The sequence below is a fragment of the Bos indicus genome, chromosome 3 (genome assembly GCF_029378745.1).
Source record: "Bos indicus isolate NIAB-ARS_2022 breed Sahiwal x Tharparkar chromosome 3, NIAB-ARS_B.indTharparkar_mat_pri_1.0, whole genome shotgun sequence".
In the NCBI taxonomy this organism is placed as follows: Eukaryota; Metazoa; Chordata; class Mammalia; order Artiodactyla; family Bovidae; genus Bos; species Bos indicus.
Genome location: NC_091762.1, coordinates 55,607,212 through 55,627,459, shown reverse-complemented (window position 1 = coordinate 55,627,459; position 20,248 = coordinate 55,607,212). Strand labels below are relative to the sequence as shown.

Below are 20,248 nucleotides of genomic sequence, written 5' to 3'. Positions count from 1 at the left end.
TTACAAATCACTCTGTAATTCTAACCGCTTTACAGCTGTCCTCAGCCACGTCTTTGAACAATAGTAGAATAAAGTTGCATCTTTTGACACGTGATAACTCAGTCTCACTGTCTAACGGATGTAAGAACTCCCTCTCCAAAATTCTGTCTGGTATCATGCTCAATCAAAAATTGATCAAAGTTGAAAACTGACAGTATGATGTCCTCATTAGTCCAGTTCTTCTCTCACTGAGAAGATGGCTTCAGTGTAGAAATTTCCCAGTAGCATTTTTCTTTAGAATGTGGCTGTACTTTAAATATACAAATATGCTCACATCTAAGTCTCTTTAAAAAGATAAAAATGAGTGTCAAGAGTTAAATTCTGTTGGCTCAGTAAGGAGGATGGAAGAGTTTATATTTTTAATAAATGTATATAAAATAGAAATGCACATTTGAACAGAGCAGCAAAAAATTGTACTATAGTAGAAATGCAAATATTCCCTTCTTTTTTCTATGTGGAGTTTTTAAAACTGAAAAGTGAAAGACCATGAACAATTATGCACACCCGGGTTTAGCCCGGTTCAAATACCATTCAGAGGTGCTGAGTGGAAAGGAACCCATCCTGAAATCAGAAGGCTATACAACCAAACATGATTGCCAACATTTTATTTCCACTTTTCAAATTGTGTTTATTTCCACAGCTGCTTCCTTCTATTAGAGGTAAGGGCAATCACATCTCTGCTTTTAAAGTGATATTACAAAAGAAAAATGGTCAAAGTTTGCAAATTCCTTTTGGAATTCTCAATGGAAACCAATCTCTATTTACCTTGTCCCGTAGCTGGCATCCCCCGAATTACTACCTGGGAATAGTAGCTTACAAATTTTTATATTAAGTAACTGTAAAGCATTAGTACTGAAGCAAAGTACCATTATTTTGACATACTCTAATTTGAAAAGGGTAAATCAATTTAAACCATTTTTGTTTAAAATCAGCTCCTTAGGCTGTATACTCATAGTGGTTGCCAAGTTTCAACCCAATGTGAATGTTAAGGTCTATGTTATTAACCCTTGAAAAATGAGCTCTATCATGGAAACAATGACAGACCTGGGGACTACCAGGTGCAGGGGCTGAAGCTGACAGTCAGTCAAGCAAGAGTAATGCCTGCTTCCTTCATATGCAAATCACATAATATGTGCTTACCTTTAAAGGGCAATGTCAGATTATTGTGAAAGTGCTTAGATATAAATACCTTTTTTAAAGAAACTAAATTCATTTATATTGAACTCTCTATGGCTGACATACCATGATAAATCACCTCATTACTCAGGAAGCCACAAATATGGCTATTGAGGATGAGTGTGATTGCAAATGAGACCACTGGAATTCTATTGTGGCTTGCAATGACCCTCAGTAAAAAGATACCTGTAGGTCACAGCAATAGTTTCTCTTGGAATTATCTTGAAATAGTGAGCGCCTTGTACCCCACACTCAAACAATGTTATCCAAACAAGTTTTCTAGGGCTTGGCTTTTGCTTCTTAAAATGAAGCTATTGGGATATATTTTTTCTAAGCAGTATCTCTGAATTAAACAACTATAAGCCTTCTTTTAAACATGTTGCAAGAGATTAAGAAATACAAATTGATGAATTTATACGCTGAGAGGGGTCACAAAGTAGCCTTCTGGGATGTTAAGGAGTGTGTGTGTGTGTGTGTGTGTGTGTGTGTGTGGAGCTGTACACCTCAGATTTGTATACTTTATTTTATATAAATTATTTCACAGTTTTCAGAAAGTTAAAAATCAAAGGAAAATACATTCTGACATCACTAAGTCATTTTTAAGGGATTGCCTAAAATGAGAATTGCTAATGCAAACTCTAAGCACATGTGCGTGCACGAATGCTTGCTCAGTTGTGTCTCACTCATTGCAACCCTAGGGACAGTAGCCTGCCAGGCTCCTCTGTCCATCGAATTCTCCAGGCAAGAATACCCGAGTGGGTTGCCGTTTCCTCCACCAGGGGATATTCCCAACCCAGTGATCGAACTTGCATCTCCTCTTTCTCCTGCATTGGCCACTGGATTATTCACCAATGAGCCACCTGGAAACTCTAAGTACCATTTCCCAAAATGGAAATCCATGTCCTGCTTTCTAGCCCTTGCCTCCCAAGTCTTTTCTTATATTCTTCAAATATAAAAATGTCAAGGTAAAATTCTTTCTGGTGTGGAGTTACTATTCAACTCTAAAAATATTCATGTTAAAGTGAGATTTCAAAAAATTAGAATAGAGTGTCTGTATAGAGTGGAAGTAAGATGAGAAGTTGCTCAAACAGTTGGCTGAAAATAAAGGACAGAAAGAAGGGGAAAAGCAAAATGTTCTGAAGGGTATAGAGAGCAGGAGATCAACTATCCCTGGCTTTTCTGTTCTCAGGAGTCCCCACAGCCTTCTTGATCCTCAGTTCATCATCTGCCACTATTCATAATCTTATAACCTGTGCTTCTGATATCTACCTCACCCCTTAGCTGCTCCATCACCAGGTGTAGGACAAAAGGCACTGAGGGGCCCCCAGCTGTGCTATCTGCCCAGGGACATGGGTGTGTACCAATTGTTCAGACTTCTGTTTTAAAAAATCAAATCATCCATTTATTTTCAGTTTATTTTCAAGTTGGAAATTTTTATGGCCCTAAGTAAAGAAAACCCAAAGTATTTTCAATATCTGTATTTATGCAGCATGTAGACACCTGAGTATATGGTAAATGTAGTTTCAATAGCACATGTCATTCCTTATTTAATTCATCTAGCCTTACAGAGTTGGTAAGAATGAATGCAACAATAATAATATTTCATTTAGTTCCACTGGCATTTCTCACGATGTACATTAAAAAGATGTAATATATATTATGAATGTGAGAGCAGGTAGATACACAGACATGCATTTTATTCCAAGGAACATTAATAGAATGATAAATTCCATGTATTAAATCTACAAGAACCAAAATACTCTGAGTTAAGACATCTGTACAGAATAAGGTGCCAAATGAAATGTCACAATCAAATAAAACATCCCTTTATGAGAATCAAAAGCTTTTTTTAGAGCTAAAAGGAACCTTTGAAATCATCTAGTAAAACTTACTCATTGACAGACATCCTACCTGAGCTTAAGAAAAATTAAATGACTTAAATAAGGTCACAGCTAGCTAGCAGAAAAGCCAGGACTAGAAACTCTCTTCTCCAGGTACAATGCTCTTTCCATTCGCAGAAACTTCTCATGAAACAAAAATATGCAAGGGCTTACCATTCATGTGCTCACTTCAGTGTGTGCCTGGATGGTCTTTGTGACGCATGCGCACATTGTATCACACTGTAGCTAATTCAGTCCACCTCTCTTCTCAGAGTGAGTCTGGAACCAAACCGCAGTCTTCATAGTACAAACCAACCCAGGGATCCTATGGGCATGCGGATGTTGGTGATGGAGCCAAATATTGGCCATTGGACTTCCCTGGTGGCTCAGACGGTGAAGCTTCTGCTTACAATGCAGGAAACCTGGGTTCAATCCCTGGGTCAGGAAGATCTCCTGGAGAAGGAAATGGCAACCCACTCCAGTATTCTTGCCTGGAAAATCCCATGGACGGAGAAGCCTGGTAGGGTACAGTCCGTGGGGTTGCAAAGAGTCGGACACAACTGAGCAACTTCACTTTCACTTTCGTATTCTATACAGATAATCACACAGCACCCACTTCAAACAGACAAAATCAAAATAAAATCTATTTAATATAGTACCTCTGTCCTAACTAGACCAAACTAACCTGAAAGCTGAAAGAGAAGTATCACAGATCAGGATGTCTCAACTCAGAGCTCAAGACCAGGGCAGACGGATGCCTGGTCAGTGACGACTATGAGGGAGGGACCGTTTCAAGTTTCCAAAGCACGTGGGTGAACCCCCATCAAGCTATGGTCACAAAAGGAGCTCCAAACTGAATCATGGGTTTAAAAGTTCTTTGAAGTCTAATCTCTGAAAAGAATATGAGTATCAAAACTGCCATATTTCAGCAAATGTCTGACATGAGATTACCAAAGACTCATGCTGAAGGCCAGGGAGAACGTTAAAATAAACATTCAGCATCACTCCTGCCCAATTTGCTGTTGAGAAATTGAGTCATGCAAACCCCAGTTGACCTTCTGTCCAGCAACTCAAAAGTCAGAATATGTGCCTATATCTCTGCTGAAATGTTGTTTGAGCTGAAGTGCAAGGGAGCAAACTCCAGCTTAGACAATGCATTCTTAAAGCAGTTCTTAATACAAGGACAGTGAAATCCAACAGTAGGAGCAGGTTGCTAGCTTTTACACATGATTATAGGATTTAGCATAAATGATTGAGTTTTGAAGATTATCAAGGATGCAAAAAAGACCATACACAAGGCTAACACAGGACAGGTTACTTTTTGTTTTTTGTAAAAATGTATAGCTGGAAACCACTAGCAACACTGCCTTGGATACTAGTAAAATTCCTGTAGAGTGTTTTATAAAGGTAATGAACTTGTATGTGCCTCACTGAACAGGCCTGCTAGTAAATCTTCCCTAGAACACGGGACAAGATTACTGGGGTGTTTTGTGAGTGATCTGAGCTTTTTCTGTAGCAGAGTCAGGAATTTTAATTGCTGGCCCCTAAAATTATGATTTTCACTAAGTAAAATAGAAAGCAACTCAGTACATATTCCACATCATCAATTTTTAATCTACCTTATTTTTAAAAGATTTCTCTTGTTAGAAGTAGATTTGGGGGAAAGGAGTAAAGAAGAACTCTCAAATGACAAATGTCCAGCCATGACAACCCAATCAGAAACAAATTAAATGTCCATCTCTGTCACAGCTGGCAACCCCAGCCTGGCCTGGGGGAAATCCTCCATGTAGTTCAGAACAAATGTATTGGAGGCTAATCAAAATTTAATGAATCCCTCAGGAAAATAGCTTCCTTTGTCCACATCTATAAGAATTATACTCAGTTTGAGGGAGGTATCTACCAGTTGTTTTCTGGTATAGAAACTGTTTCGTAAAGAACAGAACTGGACGCCTCTAGGATGATACTTTGGCCAAGTCTATTATTCAAAGCTATGTCTTCATTCACCAAAGTGTCAAGGTGATGCATTTGTTGATCTGTCTCACAATTTATTTTATTACTGACATGTAGAGATTGAGACAACCAGAGGAGGAAGTTGGACAGAGCAAAGGAAAGAGAAGTGATTTTTGACTTCCAGACAAAGCCTGTCTGTGACTAGTTGGTCTGATTAGCACCGCCAGTTTCTTTTGTCTAAATGGATGAAAGGAAAAAACAAAAGAGAGGGTCTGATAAGAGTGAGTCTGGGACATTAATTTAACCCAAGGAAAGCCAGGGACATGAGAAGGGCAAAGAAATAAGAAAAATGCACTGAGAGTTATCATCAACATGAACCAGATTTGTCCTGAATCCTGATACTTTTCAGAACCTTTCACTGCTGGAACAGTGGGTGTTAGTCGTTCAGTCATGTCAGACTCTGCAACCGCATGGACCGTAGCCTGCCAGGCTCCTCTGTCCATGGAATTTTCCAGGCAAGACTACTTGACCATGTTGCCATTTCCTTCTCCAGGGGATCTTTCCAAGCCACCTGGGTCTCCCATATTGCAGACAGATCCTTTACCACCTGAGCCACCAGGGAAGCCCCTACTTCCCTGCTTCCCTACTAGAAAACAAGCTCTTTCAATCAGAATAAAAACTATCATAATTGTATCAGGTATTTCTTAGCTAAACACCAGACACTTGACACACTTTAAATCTCATGATCACCTGGCAAGGAAGAAGGTATTATCTCATTTTGTAAATGAGGAAACTGAGCTTCAGAGAGGTTCAAAGCTTGCTGACAGCCAACCACAGAGCTGTTAAGTCACAAACCCAAACTCAAACTCAGAGCCTGAGCTGTTCTGCTTTCCCACACTAGAATCCATTCCTCTTCTCTCTCTGGTCTACTTGATAGTTTTCTCTCTCAAGAAAATCCTATTGCTTATTGTTTCATATTTAAGGTAAATGAAAAAAAGCTACCTCAAACCAAAAGCATTCCTACTCCAAACCATGTAATCAGCAAGATAGGTAAAAATCACTTGGCTTTCTTACTTTGCAGATTATATTATTAGTCAAAGCAAATTAGTCCAAGGCACGTGGAAGCAAAGAGTAGTGCAGGACTACACTCCTCTCATGTATATTCAGCCTTTGCCCCAAGACTTATTGTTCTCACCTTTCTTAGCAGATGGAAGGGTGCTGGGTTCCAACATCACTTTAAGGTTTACAGCCCCTGGATGGACTCAGATAAAAATGAGGCAGCATCCATATGGTTCCGTTTTTTGTTTTTTTTTTTTTTAAACAAAGCATACTACACACATCTAATTAAAGTATATAAATTAGCACTGGAATGGCAATTAAAGGACTTTACACATCTAGGGTCCTCTGACAACATGTTCATTCACACTACCATCTAAAATTTTGATTTGTTCCCATGGGAACTTACAATTTAAATATTTTATGGTCTATTCCAAATACATGTTTCAAAGAGATTTGAGACATCTTGAAAAAACCTAGAAATCTAATTTTGCTTTGAAATGACAAATATTTTTTTAATTGCTTGTGAACTGTGTTGGACTTCCCTTGTGGCTCAGCTTGTAAAGAATCTGCCTGCAGTGTGGGAAACCTGGGTGAGATCCCTGCGTTGGAAGATCCCCTGGAGAAGGGAAAGGCTTCTGCCTCCAGTATTTTGGCCTGCAGAATTCTATGGACTGTATAGTCTATGGGGTTGCAAAGAGTCAGACGTGACTGAATGACTTTCACTTTCACTTGAACTGTATCAGTAATCTTTGTTAAAAGTCATTTTGGTGCCTACATGCTTCCTGGGGGACAATGTGATGTCAGTGAGTGTCAGGGAAGCTGGGAACCACAGCCTGAGAGCTGGTGTCAGATATAGAACAGCTTCAAATTCTAGCTTCTCTTCTCACTGGCTGTTAACATAGGGCACATTATTTAAATTCCGTGAGTCTCAGTTTCCTCCTGTGTAAAGTGAGATCAATGTATGTTTCACGGGGTGGTTTTAAGGATTGAATAAGGTAAAGCCCATCAAATGCCACAGAATGCCTTGGCACATAAGAGGGTCAAAAGCCTTTCCAGTCTGTATTTTCTTCTCTAGATTCTAGTAACAGATTTGCTCAGTCAGTGTTTTAACCAATGCTTTTTGCACTTAGCCTAGCTAACAAGGCACAATTCTAAGACTCTAAGCGCTAAAATAAATAAATCATTGTCTTTTCTTATTCTTAAAGAGCTGGTAGAATATTGGAGGAGTTTTTTACATATTACCTACACATATAGACAAATGTTTCTCTCAGACATTGTGTGGTAAGTAAAACTAATGGCTAATATCTAATGAATATTTTCATTGTGCCAAATACTGCATTTTACACTGCTTAATTTCTACAATCTTTATGCTATAGGAGATAGAAGCAAAGTGCTATAAAAGCTTGTTGTTTAGTTGCTCGGTTGTGTCCTACTCTGGGATTTTCTGGGCAAGATTACTGGAGTGGGTTGTCATTTCCTCCTCCAGGAGATCTTCCTGACCCAGGGATCAAACCCATTTCTCTTCATCTCCTCCATTGCAGGTAGATTCTTTACCAACTGTGCCACCAGGGAAGCCCAGGTGGCATAGTGGTAAAGGATCTATCTGGCAGGGCAGGAGGCCCAAGGGACGTGGGTTCAATCCCTGGGTCAGGAAAATACCCTGAGGGAGGAAATGCAACTCACTCCAGTATTCTTGCCTGGAAAATTCCATGGACAGAGGAGCCTGGCAGGCTACAGTCCATCAGGGTCGCAAAGAGTTGGACATGATTAAGGGACTGAGCACACACACACTCACACACACACACACAAAAAAAGGCTTAGAGAAAGAAATTACTAATACCAAGAAAGGAAATCACAAAGGCTCTTCCAAAATACTTGCAGTATTTAAGTCAGGTCCTGAAGGATGAATAAATGTTAATGCGCTGACATGTTTAACAGCCTAAGAGGATAAGACTATTTCAAGTGGAAGGAACAGCAAAAGTAAACACGAAGCACTCATGGGAGTGCTCAGTGTGTTCAGAAAGCCCAGAGTGGCCACCAGACAGGGAGATGCAGCTGGAAAGATCTACTGCAAGGAGCCTAGAGTAGAGGCCACACTAAGGACTTCAGATTGTTCCCTACCACAGGACTTGTGAATTGCCCAATCAGATCTAAGTTTGTTTGCTTGTTTTTTTACATTTTTATTCTTTTGAATTTTTTTATTTTGTATTGGGGTAAAGTCAATTAACAATGTGGCGATAGATTCAGGTGAACAGTGAAGGGACTCAGCCATACATATACATGTATCCATTCTCCCCCAAATCCCCCTCCCATCCAGGCTGTCATGTAACACTGAGTAGGGTTCCCTGTGCTATACAGTAAGTCCTTGTTGGTTACCCATTTTAACTATAGCAGTGTGTACATGACCTTCCCAAACTCCCTAACTGTCCCTTCCCCCTGGCAACCATAAGCTCTTTCTCTTAAGTCTGAGTCCCTATCTGTTTTGTAAGTTCATTTGTATCATTTCTTTTCAGATTCCAAGTACAAGGGATGCCGTGTGATATAACTCAGATCTAAGTTTTAAGAAGACCATAGCAGTGGATAGGGCAGATTAGAAAAAGGACTAGCTGGAAGTAGGGAGCCCCACTCTGAGCCTAGAAGTAATGGTCAATGTTATGTTCAGTGCTATCCTTGCCAAAGAATGGGGGTAAGCAGTGCTTTCTAGTGGTATTGGTCTGTAGAGGGGTAAATAAATGAGTCAAGCTAAATTTGTGTCTGTCATTGTCTTTCAGAAAAGTCAGACTCCTAACAGCACAAACCTTGGATCTAAAGGGAACTCTTGTAAATCTGAGAGGCAAATAAAAGCTTGTTTAAAATAAAAGGAAGGAGAGAGCAGATATGAACCAAATGTAGGTCTCTGGAAGACTTGTATTGATTTTTTTTTTTACATATCTGAGCCTTTTTTTAGCTACATATCACACTAATAAAAAGCCACCAGCAAAGCATCATCCTTTAAAGACTTCATAGCCTTTTTTCTCTTTTTTGCAGTGAATAGAAGGGTAGATACTGTTTACCGGTTCAATACCCCTCAGCTCCTCAAGGGAAGGTTCTATTTATTCTCATCCTTATTCCCCCAGCTTCTACGCAGGACATGGGACATAGCAGGACATGCTGCATAACTCAGCAAACATTTAATTATTTAATCAATCAGTTCAAGGCAGGAGATCATAAGAGGCTAAACCAGATTTCAGCTGGTTCCAGTTGTGTGGGAACCATCTCCTTAGAATTTCAAACAAGAAGTGGACTCAATAAGGAGTTGAAGTCCATATCTAGACAATCCCTGCATCTCTTAAAAGGGGATTCATAACAGAAGGCTGTTTCCTCCTCCCCTGACCCCATGATCTGTATAAGACCCCATCTTTTACATATAAGACACTATCAAGTACAATAGAATCTTTGCTCCTGAACAAACATTTTTCCACTCCTGTAGACTTTCTATGCATGGAGTATTGGCATTTATGTGAATTGGTCTTTCCTGAACAGGTAAATGCCTGAACATGCTAATATATATGAATTACATGTCTTTTTAGATAGGCCTATATATAAAGTCCAGAAGTTGTTGAAAAACTCATTTTCCTCCTCAAATCTCCTTATCATTCAGTAACTGAGCCCCTCCTCTTGGTGTCTCTCTGTCTTCATTTTTCATTTATTCCTGATCCCTTTGCACAGTGTCCCAGCTCTTTCCCCTTGACATTGGACATATAATTTCAGTTAGTGGTTCTAACTAGCTTTCACCCCACTGGAACTACATGTGGCTCTTCAAATTCCAGGGTAACTGAGAAGATGAAGGAAAATAATCTTTCCTAGTCCAAGCTCAAAATTAAATATGCAAAAGAGATAGTTTGTTTGATCATATATTGAATTAGAACTCTGTTGTTAGGCTGATACTCTCTATAATCTGCTTATTTTTTCAAATCTTTTCTGTCATCCTTAGAAGGTATGAGCCAGGACTTCCCTAGTGGTCCAGCAGTTGAGAATCTGCCTGCCAGTGCAAGGCACAGAGGTTCAGTCCCTGGTCCAGGAAGATTCCACACGCCATGGGGCAACAAAGCCCATGCCCCACAGCTTCTGAGCCTTCACTCTAGAGCCTGTGCTCCACAATAAGAGGGGAGGCTGCACAGAACAAGAGAATGGCACCCACACACCACAAGTAGAGAAAACCCATGCACAGCAACAAAGACCCAACACGGCCAAAAATAAATAAATACATTCTTTTTTTAAAAAAAAATTAAAAGGTGTGAGCCAGGGCTCCAGAAAGTATGAGTAGAACCTCACTCGGCCCAAGAAAGAAGTGGAGAAAATTCTATCTGCCTACAATATTATAAAGATATAAAGTAACAAAATTAACAATTTTCATGATTTCATGATGGGATTTTTCATGTTTAAAAATTACTCTACTATTTAACAAATACTGCTCAACATATTTAACAATTATGGCTCTACTATGAAACTAAGCTTAACCAGCTGGGACGTATCATGAACAGTGATGACATGCTTCAGTTGCAAACATAAGCTTGGACATGGCCTTAATTTCCATGAAAGGACACAAATTATTAGGAATATAATCTACAGACAAAAAAAAGGCTGGGGCACAGAGGACTTTGGATGAATTATGTTCCATGAACATGACATTACTTTTAACTTTGCCCTTATTGGCTACTTTGTAAGCCATTTTTTTTTTTTTTAACAAAGGATGATTGCTGAATCATCTCCAATTTTAAAAGAACAAAACCAGAGAAAGTGGAGTTAAATTTCAGCAGAAGAGACTTGGGCTACGCATAAAGCAGAGTATCATAGTAGAATGTGAGGGTCCTTGCTTGAAGAGTAAGATGAAGAGAGGGGCTAGTCACAGAGAGATAGGACTTCAAGTCTTGTAAGCATTCAAATCTTGTCGCCTGGCACGAGTAGAGGATTGATCATCAGAATCAATAGTAGGAAAGCAGTTCCTTGAACACACCAAGCTTCTGGACATCCCATTCCCACTCCTTAAAATGACTTTCCCACTTGGCAAACTACTACTCATTCCTCAAAACCCAGATCGGATGCCACCTTCTCAGAAGCCTTCCTTGTCCATCACCCCAGCTGGAGTTAATCACTCCCTTCCCCGTGTCACCCATCTTCTGTGTGCATACTTCTGATGCAGCATTTGCACTAAACTGCATTTGTTTGCAGGTTGGCTTCCCTACTAGAAATATTAATTCCTTGAAAGCCAGCCAAAGTCTTATTGAACTTTGAGAAAGTAAAATATCTGAAACAGAGCAAGCACGTTTTTTAGTTTGTGGCACTGAGGAAACAAAGACTAAATGTGCAACATTGCTAAGCAGTTCTTGGAGCATATTTTGCAAAGCCTGAGAAGTCACACAAGGTTTCATCTTTAGCACCCCGGCTCTTTTTTGGCAATTTTTTTTTACTCCCTTGATTTCAGTTGTTTCTCTTTTGATTGCCAAATCTACATCTCCAGCTCTGAACTTTTGTCCAAGTTCTAGACTCACATCTCCAACTTCCACTGAAGATGTTCACATGAATAGCTCACGAAGTCCTCGAAGTTTCAACATACCCCCAAAGAACTTATAATTATTTTGCGACAAAGTTACCCATTTCACTGTATTCTCTGTTTCAACTCACTTTCCCTGTATAACATCTTCCCTGTGTTACAAGATGAACATTTAGTCAGCTTTTGCCCCTCTTCTCCATCATCTACCATGTTCAGTCAGTCACTGCTGCTGCTGCTGCTGCTAAATCGCTTCAGTCGTGTCCGACTCTGTGCGACCCCAGAGACAGCAGCCCACCAGGCTCCCCCATCTCTGGGATTCTCCAGGCAAGAACAGTGGAGTGGGTTGCCATTTCCTTCTCCAATGCATGAAAGTGAAAAGTGAAAGTGAAGTCGCTCAGTCACTAAGTCCCTTTATCTGCCCATTCATTGTCCCTGGCTTAGGTCTTCTCTTTTCCACTTCTACTGAATTATTTTAAGCTCTCAATATATTTCTCCTGACCAAATGCAATAAACTACTAAAAGGCTTCCTGCTTCCAGCCCTTGTAACCCAACTCCCATTATGCTGCAAATTACTTTCCTAAAACAAAGATATATTTGTGTCAGTTCTCTGCTCAAAAACATCACTGATGGCTCCCCACTGATACAATTCCTTTTTCTAGCATGTCAAACCCTTCACAATTGCTTCTCTTCCTATGCATTCATCTTTCTCATTCTGCTCCACACAATGCACATTCTACACACACACACACACTCAGACACACACTCATAAAGGTCTTAGCCATACCTATCTACTCCTCAAATATGCAGGGCCCAAAGGTAAAATTAAGGGGATTTGTGAACTTGGATTAAAGAAAATTGCATCTTGATTTTCACTAACTTCTGACTGAAGGGTAGCCTTTCCTTCTATTATGAATCTATAGGCAATAAACTATAGATATATTAGAAGTACATGTGACTTTGTCACAAATAGAAATCAGATATAGCCATATCCCATTACAGTCACTGCAAATAGCATGAATTCTCACTTGAGTTCATCACTATTTTGATATTACAAGAGCTATTAGATTTGCAACTGGAATTTTTAAATTAATTCCATAATAAAGAAGTGTACCTTTTATGATTTCACAACTTTTTGATATTTCAATAGCTGTGGTTCAATTGAATTGGATTTTATCTTTGTGCTTTATTTTATATATAATAAAATAAACATAATATATTACATAATATAATAAATATATAATATATATTTCATATATTTCAAAACATTGTTCTGAGACTGGGTCAATAAGTATAAAAAACATCAAGGATGCCTCTCGGAGTTTATCCCAAACTACCTCTTTAAGAAGTTTTCCCGGATGTCTCCGTACTACACCATGCAGTTTAAATTAATATTTCCTTCCACTATGAACTCATAAACTGGTTGAAACTCCCTCTGAAGCACTTATCACCCTCCCATCCTTTGTAGTTATTTATTAGTCATTTACTAGGTTTTGAGATCCTGAGGATAGGGATACTTAATTCCCATTTTTTAGTATCATGGAGTCTGTGTATATGGTAGGTGATGAACCTAAGCTGTGCTAAACATATTCCTATTTCAAGGAATGTTTTAGGTTAAAGGAATTCAAATAGAGAAAATACACATGATGCTGATGTATTTCTGTGGTTGAAGTGAGCTTGCCTACTTGAACCTGAACTAAACAGGCTCTGTCTTGATACCTGATTTCAGAACAAGACAGGGAAAGATGAGCAAGGACAGAAAAGGTGACTCTAGAAGTTTTCCTTTAGGAATCCAGATGCATGGCAATGAATGATTTGAAATACACACACACGTGGTTTTATGGTGCTTGTTTAGTTGTTAAGTATGTCTGACTCTTGTGACCCCATGGACTGTAGCCCACCAGGCTCCTCTGTCTATGAGATTTCCCAGGCAACCCAGTGGGTTGTCATTTCCTTCTGCAGGGGATCTTCCCAACCCAGGGATCAAATCTGGATGTCCTGCATTGCAGGAAAATTCTTTACAACAGAGCCACCAGGGAAGCTCCATCACATCTAACAGTTAAAACAAGTTGAATTTGAACATTCACAAGATAATAAAAAAGCATTTGGAATACTGACCATTCAATGACCATCTATGTTGCAGTGTCAAAGAAGTAATTTTGGAACAGTGACTTTTACTGTTACTTGCAATTGCATGGCATAAGGTCTTTGTGTGAGGATATAAAACAGTTCTTCCCCAATGAACGTGTTTTATGTTCAGTTCAGTTCAGTCGCTCAGTTGTGTCTGACTCTTTGTGACCCCATGAACCACAGCACGCCAGGCCCCACTGTCCATCACCAACTCCCAGAATCTACCCAAATCCATGTCCATTGAGTCAATGATGCCATCCGACCATCTCATCCTCTGTCATCCCTTTCTCTTCCTGCCCTCAATCTTTCCCAGCATCAGGATCTTTTCAAATGAGTTAGCTCTTCGCATCAGGTGGTCAAAGTATTAGAGTTTCAGTTTCAACATCATTCCTTCCAATGAACACCCAGGACTGATCTCCTTTAGGATGGACTGGTTGGATCTCCTTGCAGTCCAAGGGATTCTCAAGAGTCTTCTCCAACACCATAGTTCAAAAGCATCAATTCTTCTGTGCTCAGCTTTCTTTATAGTCCAACTCTCAAATCCATACATGACGACTGGAAAAACCATAGCCTTGACTAGATGGACCTTTGTCGACAAAGTAATTTCATTGCTTTTTAATATGCTGTCTAGGTTGGTCATAACTTTCCTTCTAATGAATAAGTGTTTTTAATTTCATAGCTGCAATCACCATTTGCAATGATTTTGGAGCCCCCCAAAATAAAGTCTGACACTGTTTCCACTGTTTCCCCATCTATTTTATGTTCAGTGATACCTAAATCCATAACCTTAATATAGTGTGCTTTAGAAAAATAACATACCATAACATAGGCATAGGATACTCATTTCTGAACAATTAACTGAGACTGATAAAAATCAACACCAGATAAACACTCTTTTGACAGTGAGCCTCATGATATGATGTTTGAGAAAAACAGAAATAGTGAATGATAAAGAAAATACCAAAAAAAAAAAAAAATGCTACATACATTTCCAAATTATTACAGAAATAAACATTACAAGCTATACCTGGGTTCAATCCCTGGTTTGGGAAGATCCTCTGAAGAAGGAAATGGCAACCCACTCCAGTACTCTTGCCTAGAAAATCCCATGGATGGAGGAGCCTGGTAGGCTATACTCCATGGGGTCACAAAGAGTCGGACACGACTGAGTGACTTCTCTTTCTTCTTTATACATTTAACCAAATAATCAGGAATTTTGTCATTCTGTGTTTTTATCCCTAGTACAGAGCCTAAGATACAACAAATGGCCCCCAAACCATCTGCAAGAATAGACGTCTGCATGCTGATTTTTTTATAATTCATAATTTTTAGTTACTTGGGCAAGCTCCTTGCTCTTCTTCTTCCACTTTTAGCCATTTCAATGTTCCCTGACACAATCCTGCTTTTTATGATGACTGGCAACAGAACTACTGATGTTAGTAATAATGATAATAATAATAAATATCCCCATGCCCCATGTCTGCATAATGTTTTATAGCTGTTAATATTTTAGCTATCCATTTAGCTCTCAAAATTACATGTGAGGAAGATAGAACAGTTATTATACAATAATATACAAATATACAAATAAAAACAAATATGCAAATAAATATACAAATAATATATAATAATATACAAATAAAAGGACCAAAATTCATGGAGATTAAGTGGTTTGCCCCAGTTTCAGAGCTCTTGAACAACATAGTCAAATCATAAACCCAGGTCTGCTGCTGCTAAGTCACTTCAGTCATGTCCAACTCTGTGTGACCCCATAGATGGCAGCCCACCAGGCTCCCCCATCCCTGAGATTCTCCATGTAAGAACACTGGACTGGGTTGCCATTTCCTTCTCCAATGCATGAAAGTGAAAAGTGAAAGTGAAGTCGCTCAGTCGTGGCCGAGTCTTAGCGACCCCATGGACTTCAGCCTACCAGGCTCCTCCATCCATGGGATTTTCCAGGCACGAGTACTGGAGTGGGTTGCCATTGCCTTCTTCGGCACCCAGGTCTACTGAGTCCAAATTCAGTTCTCTTCCCATGTGTCCATTCTATCCAGGGAAGAGTCAAAAATCAAATAATTACATTTGGGTGATTTCTGAGTCTAATTCAATTTTTCATTATTCACTGTAGTTAAAGGCATAATTGACCACAGATAGAGAGTAAGCATTTAATCATTTGTTCATTTATTTACACAACAAATAATTCTTTAGCACCTCACATTTGTCAAGCACATAAAACCAGTTGGCAGATCCAATTGTTCTTAAGCACATAGGGCATTTACATTACAAGGAAACGACTTGGACGGGTACATCTTTAACCTTTCAGGAGAATTCCCAGGAGGGAGTCATCTGTCTCATGCTTGTACCCACCCTGATTGTAAAAGGTAGAGAGTGGAGAAGGACACTGCAGGTGCACTGAAAGGTGGTGATGAATGCGCTAATGCACCCCCAGATGCTACAGCCCCTTCACTGATCCACGTGCTGGGACTATGGTGGCAGACAGCTTGGAGCTGAGTGCCTCTCCAGACATTGCCTTCAGCTGAATGAAGAGAGTCACCTCATCCAAAGCCATGCTCCCTCCCTCAGTGGCAGCCTATATCCAATAGCTGGTCTATGCTCCATAGTTACCATCAGGTCAATTGTGCAGAAGATCCCAGCATCCCACCCCCCTGCCACAGACTGGCAGCCCATCCCTGCTTCCTCCTGTCATGAACGTTAGTCTCATCATACAATAAAGAAGACTTATACATGAGACAGAGGGACTGAATTCATCCATTATCTCACTGGCATTGAGGGTCTCCTCACAGGTAGTAGATGGAGCATGAATAGCCCATGGTATGTGTTACTGTGATATTGTTAAAACTTCCACTACTGGAAAACTGAAATGATAACCAAGTGGAAGGGGATATCCTGAAAGGAGTAATAGCTCCTATGCTGGAGAAACATGGGAGAAATAGTATATATAAAGATAATAGAATTAGGCTGTTTCTGGGAACAATCAGGGCTTTTAGAAAAAAGATAAAAAACTGAGGATGATTAATTAGCAATTAACTATCAAAGCCAGAGCCCCTCTTTGCAGCATAGAAGGAGACTCATCTCCCACAGCCAAAAGACAGGTAAGGCCAAGGACCACAATCAGGTTTTACTACACAAGCAGTAGAAGTCCAGAAAAGGCTGAATTCTTGGCCATAGCAAGTCTGCTTTGTCAAGGACAGGACTCTGATTGGGAAGAAGTGAGACCTTAAAATATGAAACGGCAAATCTTCAAACACCATGAATTACCATGTTCTCTGGACTCTCTGGAATCACAGAAATGACCCACTTCTCCCAGGTAGGATCTAATACTTCCCCTCCTCCACACTTGAAGATGCTGTAGAGGCCTCTGCCTTTCAAAACAACATGAATCCCCTCAGAATATTCCGCAACCTCTCTTCCTGGTTACATAGCCATAATCTAATATTAAGTCACAACCAAACCTACTTGAAGTTGAGTTCAGCCTGCTAACAAAAAAGAGACTATATCTGGAAGGAGCTACAGGATCTAGAAAGCAGGTACCTTTAGAAAGCAAGCAAGTTCATTTGGGATAGATTCTGAGTGTGCTGGACCAAAAAGATGGTATATAAATTTGGATTAAGAAGAATTTATTGATTTGGGAGCCCAACTCAGGATTACATATTCAGCCAAGTATCCTAAAAAATCATGCTAACACTCTACTAGAATGACCCTTTATTTGGAGAAAACAATGGTACCTACTAAGTCTAATAGAAGTGCCACAATTGTCCTGGCAGACCATAGAAGAGGAATCAAAAGACTTAGAATGCTAGAGCACAAACTCTAACTAGAAAAGCCACCAGCTGATTATAGCCTTCTAGAAGGCCCAGAGGGCATTCTGTTACCAAAGCAATAAGAAATGTACTGCCTGAGAGACACCAGCATCACTGAGAAACTGAGTAGTGGCTGTCTTTTTTTGGTCAGAGCTGATAGTAAGAGATTTCAGACCACTTGATAGCAGATGGGATGATAAGACCCCCCAAATAATAGAAGTCAGGTAGTAAAAGATAACCATTAAAGTGAACACAGCAGCAAGATTGGAATGTCAGCCTGTAGGGTCTGACCCACAGAGAGCTATAGAGGTGATTAATAGGATGTGGTGCCCACAAGGGCAAGATATATGGGCAACTAAGAAGGGTACTGCTCAATCTGTACAATCAAAAAAAAAAAAAAATCAAATATAGATGACCAAGAAGCTGAAAGTAAAAAGAGTTGCAATCACTTGCCCAGTTTCTGGACCCGAGCCAGTTGTCAGACCCAAACTAATTGACTGAAAAATTTACTGTGTCCCCAGGAGAAAGGCTCCTGCAACACTATGCAGGCACACATGGTAATGATTCCCCGGTCCCTCTCAAAGGGACCAACAGCCATTTGCTTAGGTAACCGTAAACTGCAGACAGGGTAATATCAAATATTTGTAAGATTTATTGAATTGAGTGTCCATATTGACATACTAAAAGAACTGAAGTATCATCCATAACTGCTTATTAGAACAGGGGTATGTGGCGACCAGGAAATTTTCAAAAGCGCAGCTCACAAACGATACAGTGGGTCCTCTAACCAGAAGAGACTTTCTTGGTAGCTGGTACAACTCCAAAATGGGCTTGGCCAACTGAGATTGCAAATCAAAAACAATACTAAAACCTGTGGGAACTGGCAGAAGTTGGTGCCATCCTTAAAGATCTAAAGACTTAGGGGTGGTGGTCACCATAATTTCTTCATTTAATTTCTTCATTTAATCAGTTAAGTTCTGAAGGATTAGGAGTAAACTAGGGGCTTCCGAGATGGCTCAGTGGTAAAGAATCCACCTGCCAGTGCAGGAGATGGGGGTTCGATCCCTGGGTCAGGAAGATCCCCTGGAGGAGAAAATGGCAATCCACTCCAGCATTCTTGCCTGGAAAATCCCATGGACAAAGAAGCCTGGAAGGTTACAGTCCATGGGGTTGCAGAGCAGACACAACTTAGTGACTAAGCATGATCATGAGCACCACAGCCTCAACCAAGCAGAATCCTTGATTATAACTACTGTACTGGGTGTGCAACTTTGCTGGAGCAGATTAGCACAGACTCGGTATATGGTATGCAGCCACTGACCAGGTTTATGCATTTCTTTCCATTTCTATCAGAAACAGTTCTCACAACCATGTATATTCAGTCTTGCCTCAAGGCTATGGTAACTCTCACATTATATCATCAAGTGGTCTAAAGGGAGCCGGGTCATCTGGGTACACTGCAGAATATCACATTTGGTCTGCCATATCAATGGTAAGTAAATTGGGCCAAAATACCAAGAAGCAGCAAGTATGCTGGAAGGTTTAGTAATAAACATAACACTCTGGTGGGTAGAGATAAACCCTGCAAAGATTAAGAGGTCTGCAACATCAATAAAATGTTGGCGGTCCAGTGGTCTGGGAGCATGCCAGGACCACCTCTCAAAATAAAGGAGAAAATATTGCATCTCCTACCTCCTACCTCAAAGAAGAAAGCATAATATCTGTCAGGCCTTTCGGAAGGCCTAGAAAAAGCATATTCCACACTTGGACTATTATTCTGACCCGTATACCAGGAAACAGGAAAGGTGGCCAGTTTTGGATGCATCCAGAGCTGTTAAAGTCCAGGTCATGGTATAGGTAGTCTTACCACTTGGGCCAGAAAAAAACAGCAGACCTGATGGATTTTCAGGTATCTGTGGAAGGGAAAGACACAGTGCAGAGTTTATGGCAAACTCAAATACGAAATGGAAAAGAAAATGGCAATCCACTCCAGTATTCTTGCCTGGAAAATTCCATGGACAGGGGAGCCTGGTGGGCTTCTTCATGGGGTCGCAAAGAGTTGGATACGACTAAGCACTCAGATATGCAAATGACACCACCCTTATGGCAGAAAGTGAAGAGGAGCTAAAGAGCCTCTTGATGAAAGGGAAAGAGGAGAGTGAAAAGGTTGGCTTAAAGCTCAACTTTCAGAAAACTAAGATCATGGCATCTGGTCCCATCATTTCATGGCAAATAGATGGGGAAACAGTGGAAACAGTGTCAGACTTTATCTTTGGGGGCTCCAAAATCACTGCAGATGGTGACTGCAGCCATGAAATTAAAAGACGCTTACTCCTTGGAAGGAAAGTTATGACCAACCTAGATAGCATATTGAAAAGCAGAGACATTACTTTGCCAACAAAGGTCCGTCTAGTCAAGGCTATGGTTTTTCCAGTGGTCATGTATGGATGTGAGTTGGACTGTGAAGAAAGCTGAGCACCGAAGAACTGATGCTTTTGAACTGTGGTGTTGGAGAAGATTCTTGAGAGTGCCTTGGACTGCAAGGAGATCCAACCAGTCCATTCTGAAGGAGATCAGTCCTGGGTGTTCATTGGAAGGAATGATGCTAAAGCTGAAACTCCAATACTTTGGCCACCTCATGTGAAGAGTTGACTCATTGGAAA

The 20,248-nt window shown here is 40.2% G+C and overlaps 1 long non-coding RNA gene across 2 annotated transcripts in view; it reads right to left on the bottom strand.

The window, feature by feature from the left end:
* The window catches only part of LOC139182201 (uncharacterized), a 629,939-nt gene extending 626,087 nt beyond the window's left edge, over nucleotides 1–3,852 (bottom strand). For both annotated transcript variants that reach the window (XR_011565811.1, XR_011565813.1), the window contains exon 1: nucleotides 3,270–3,852. This is a non-coding gene — a long non-coding RNA (uncharacterized lncRNA). The remainder of the gene's footprint in view (nucleotides 1–3,269) is intronic.
* Between the last annotated feature and the right edge of the window lie 16,396 nt (nucleotides 3,853–20,248).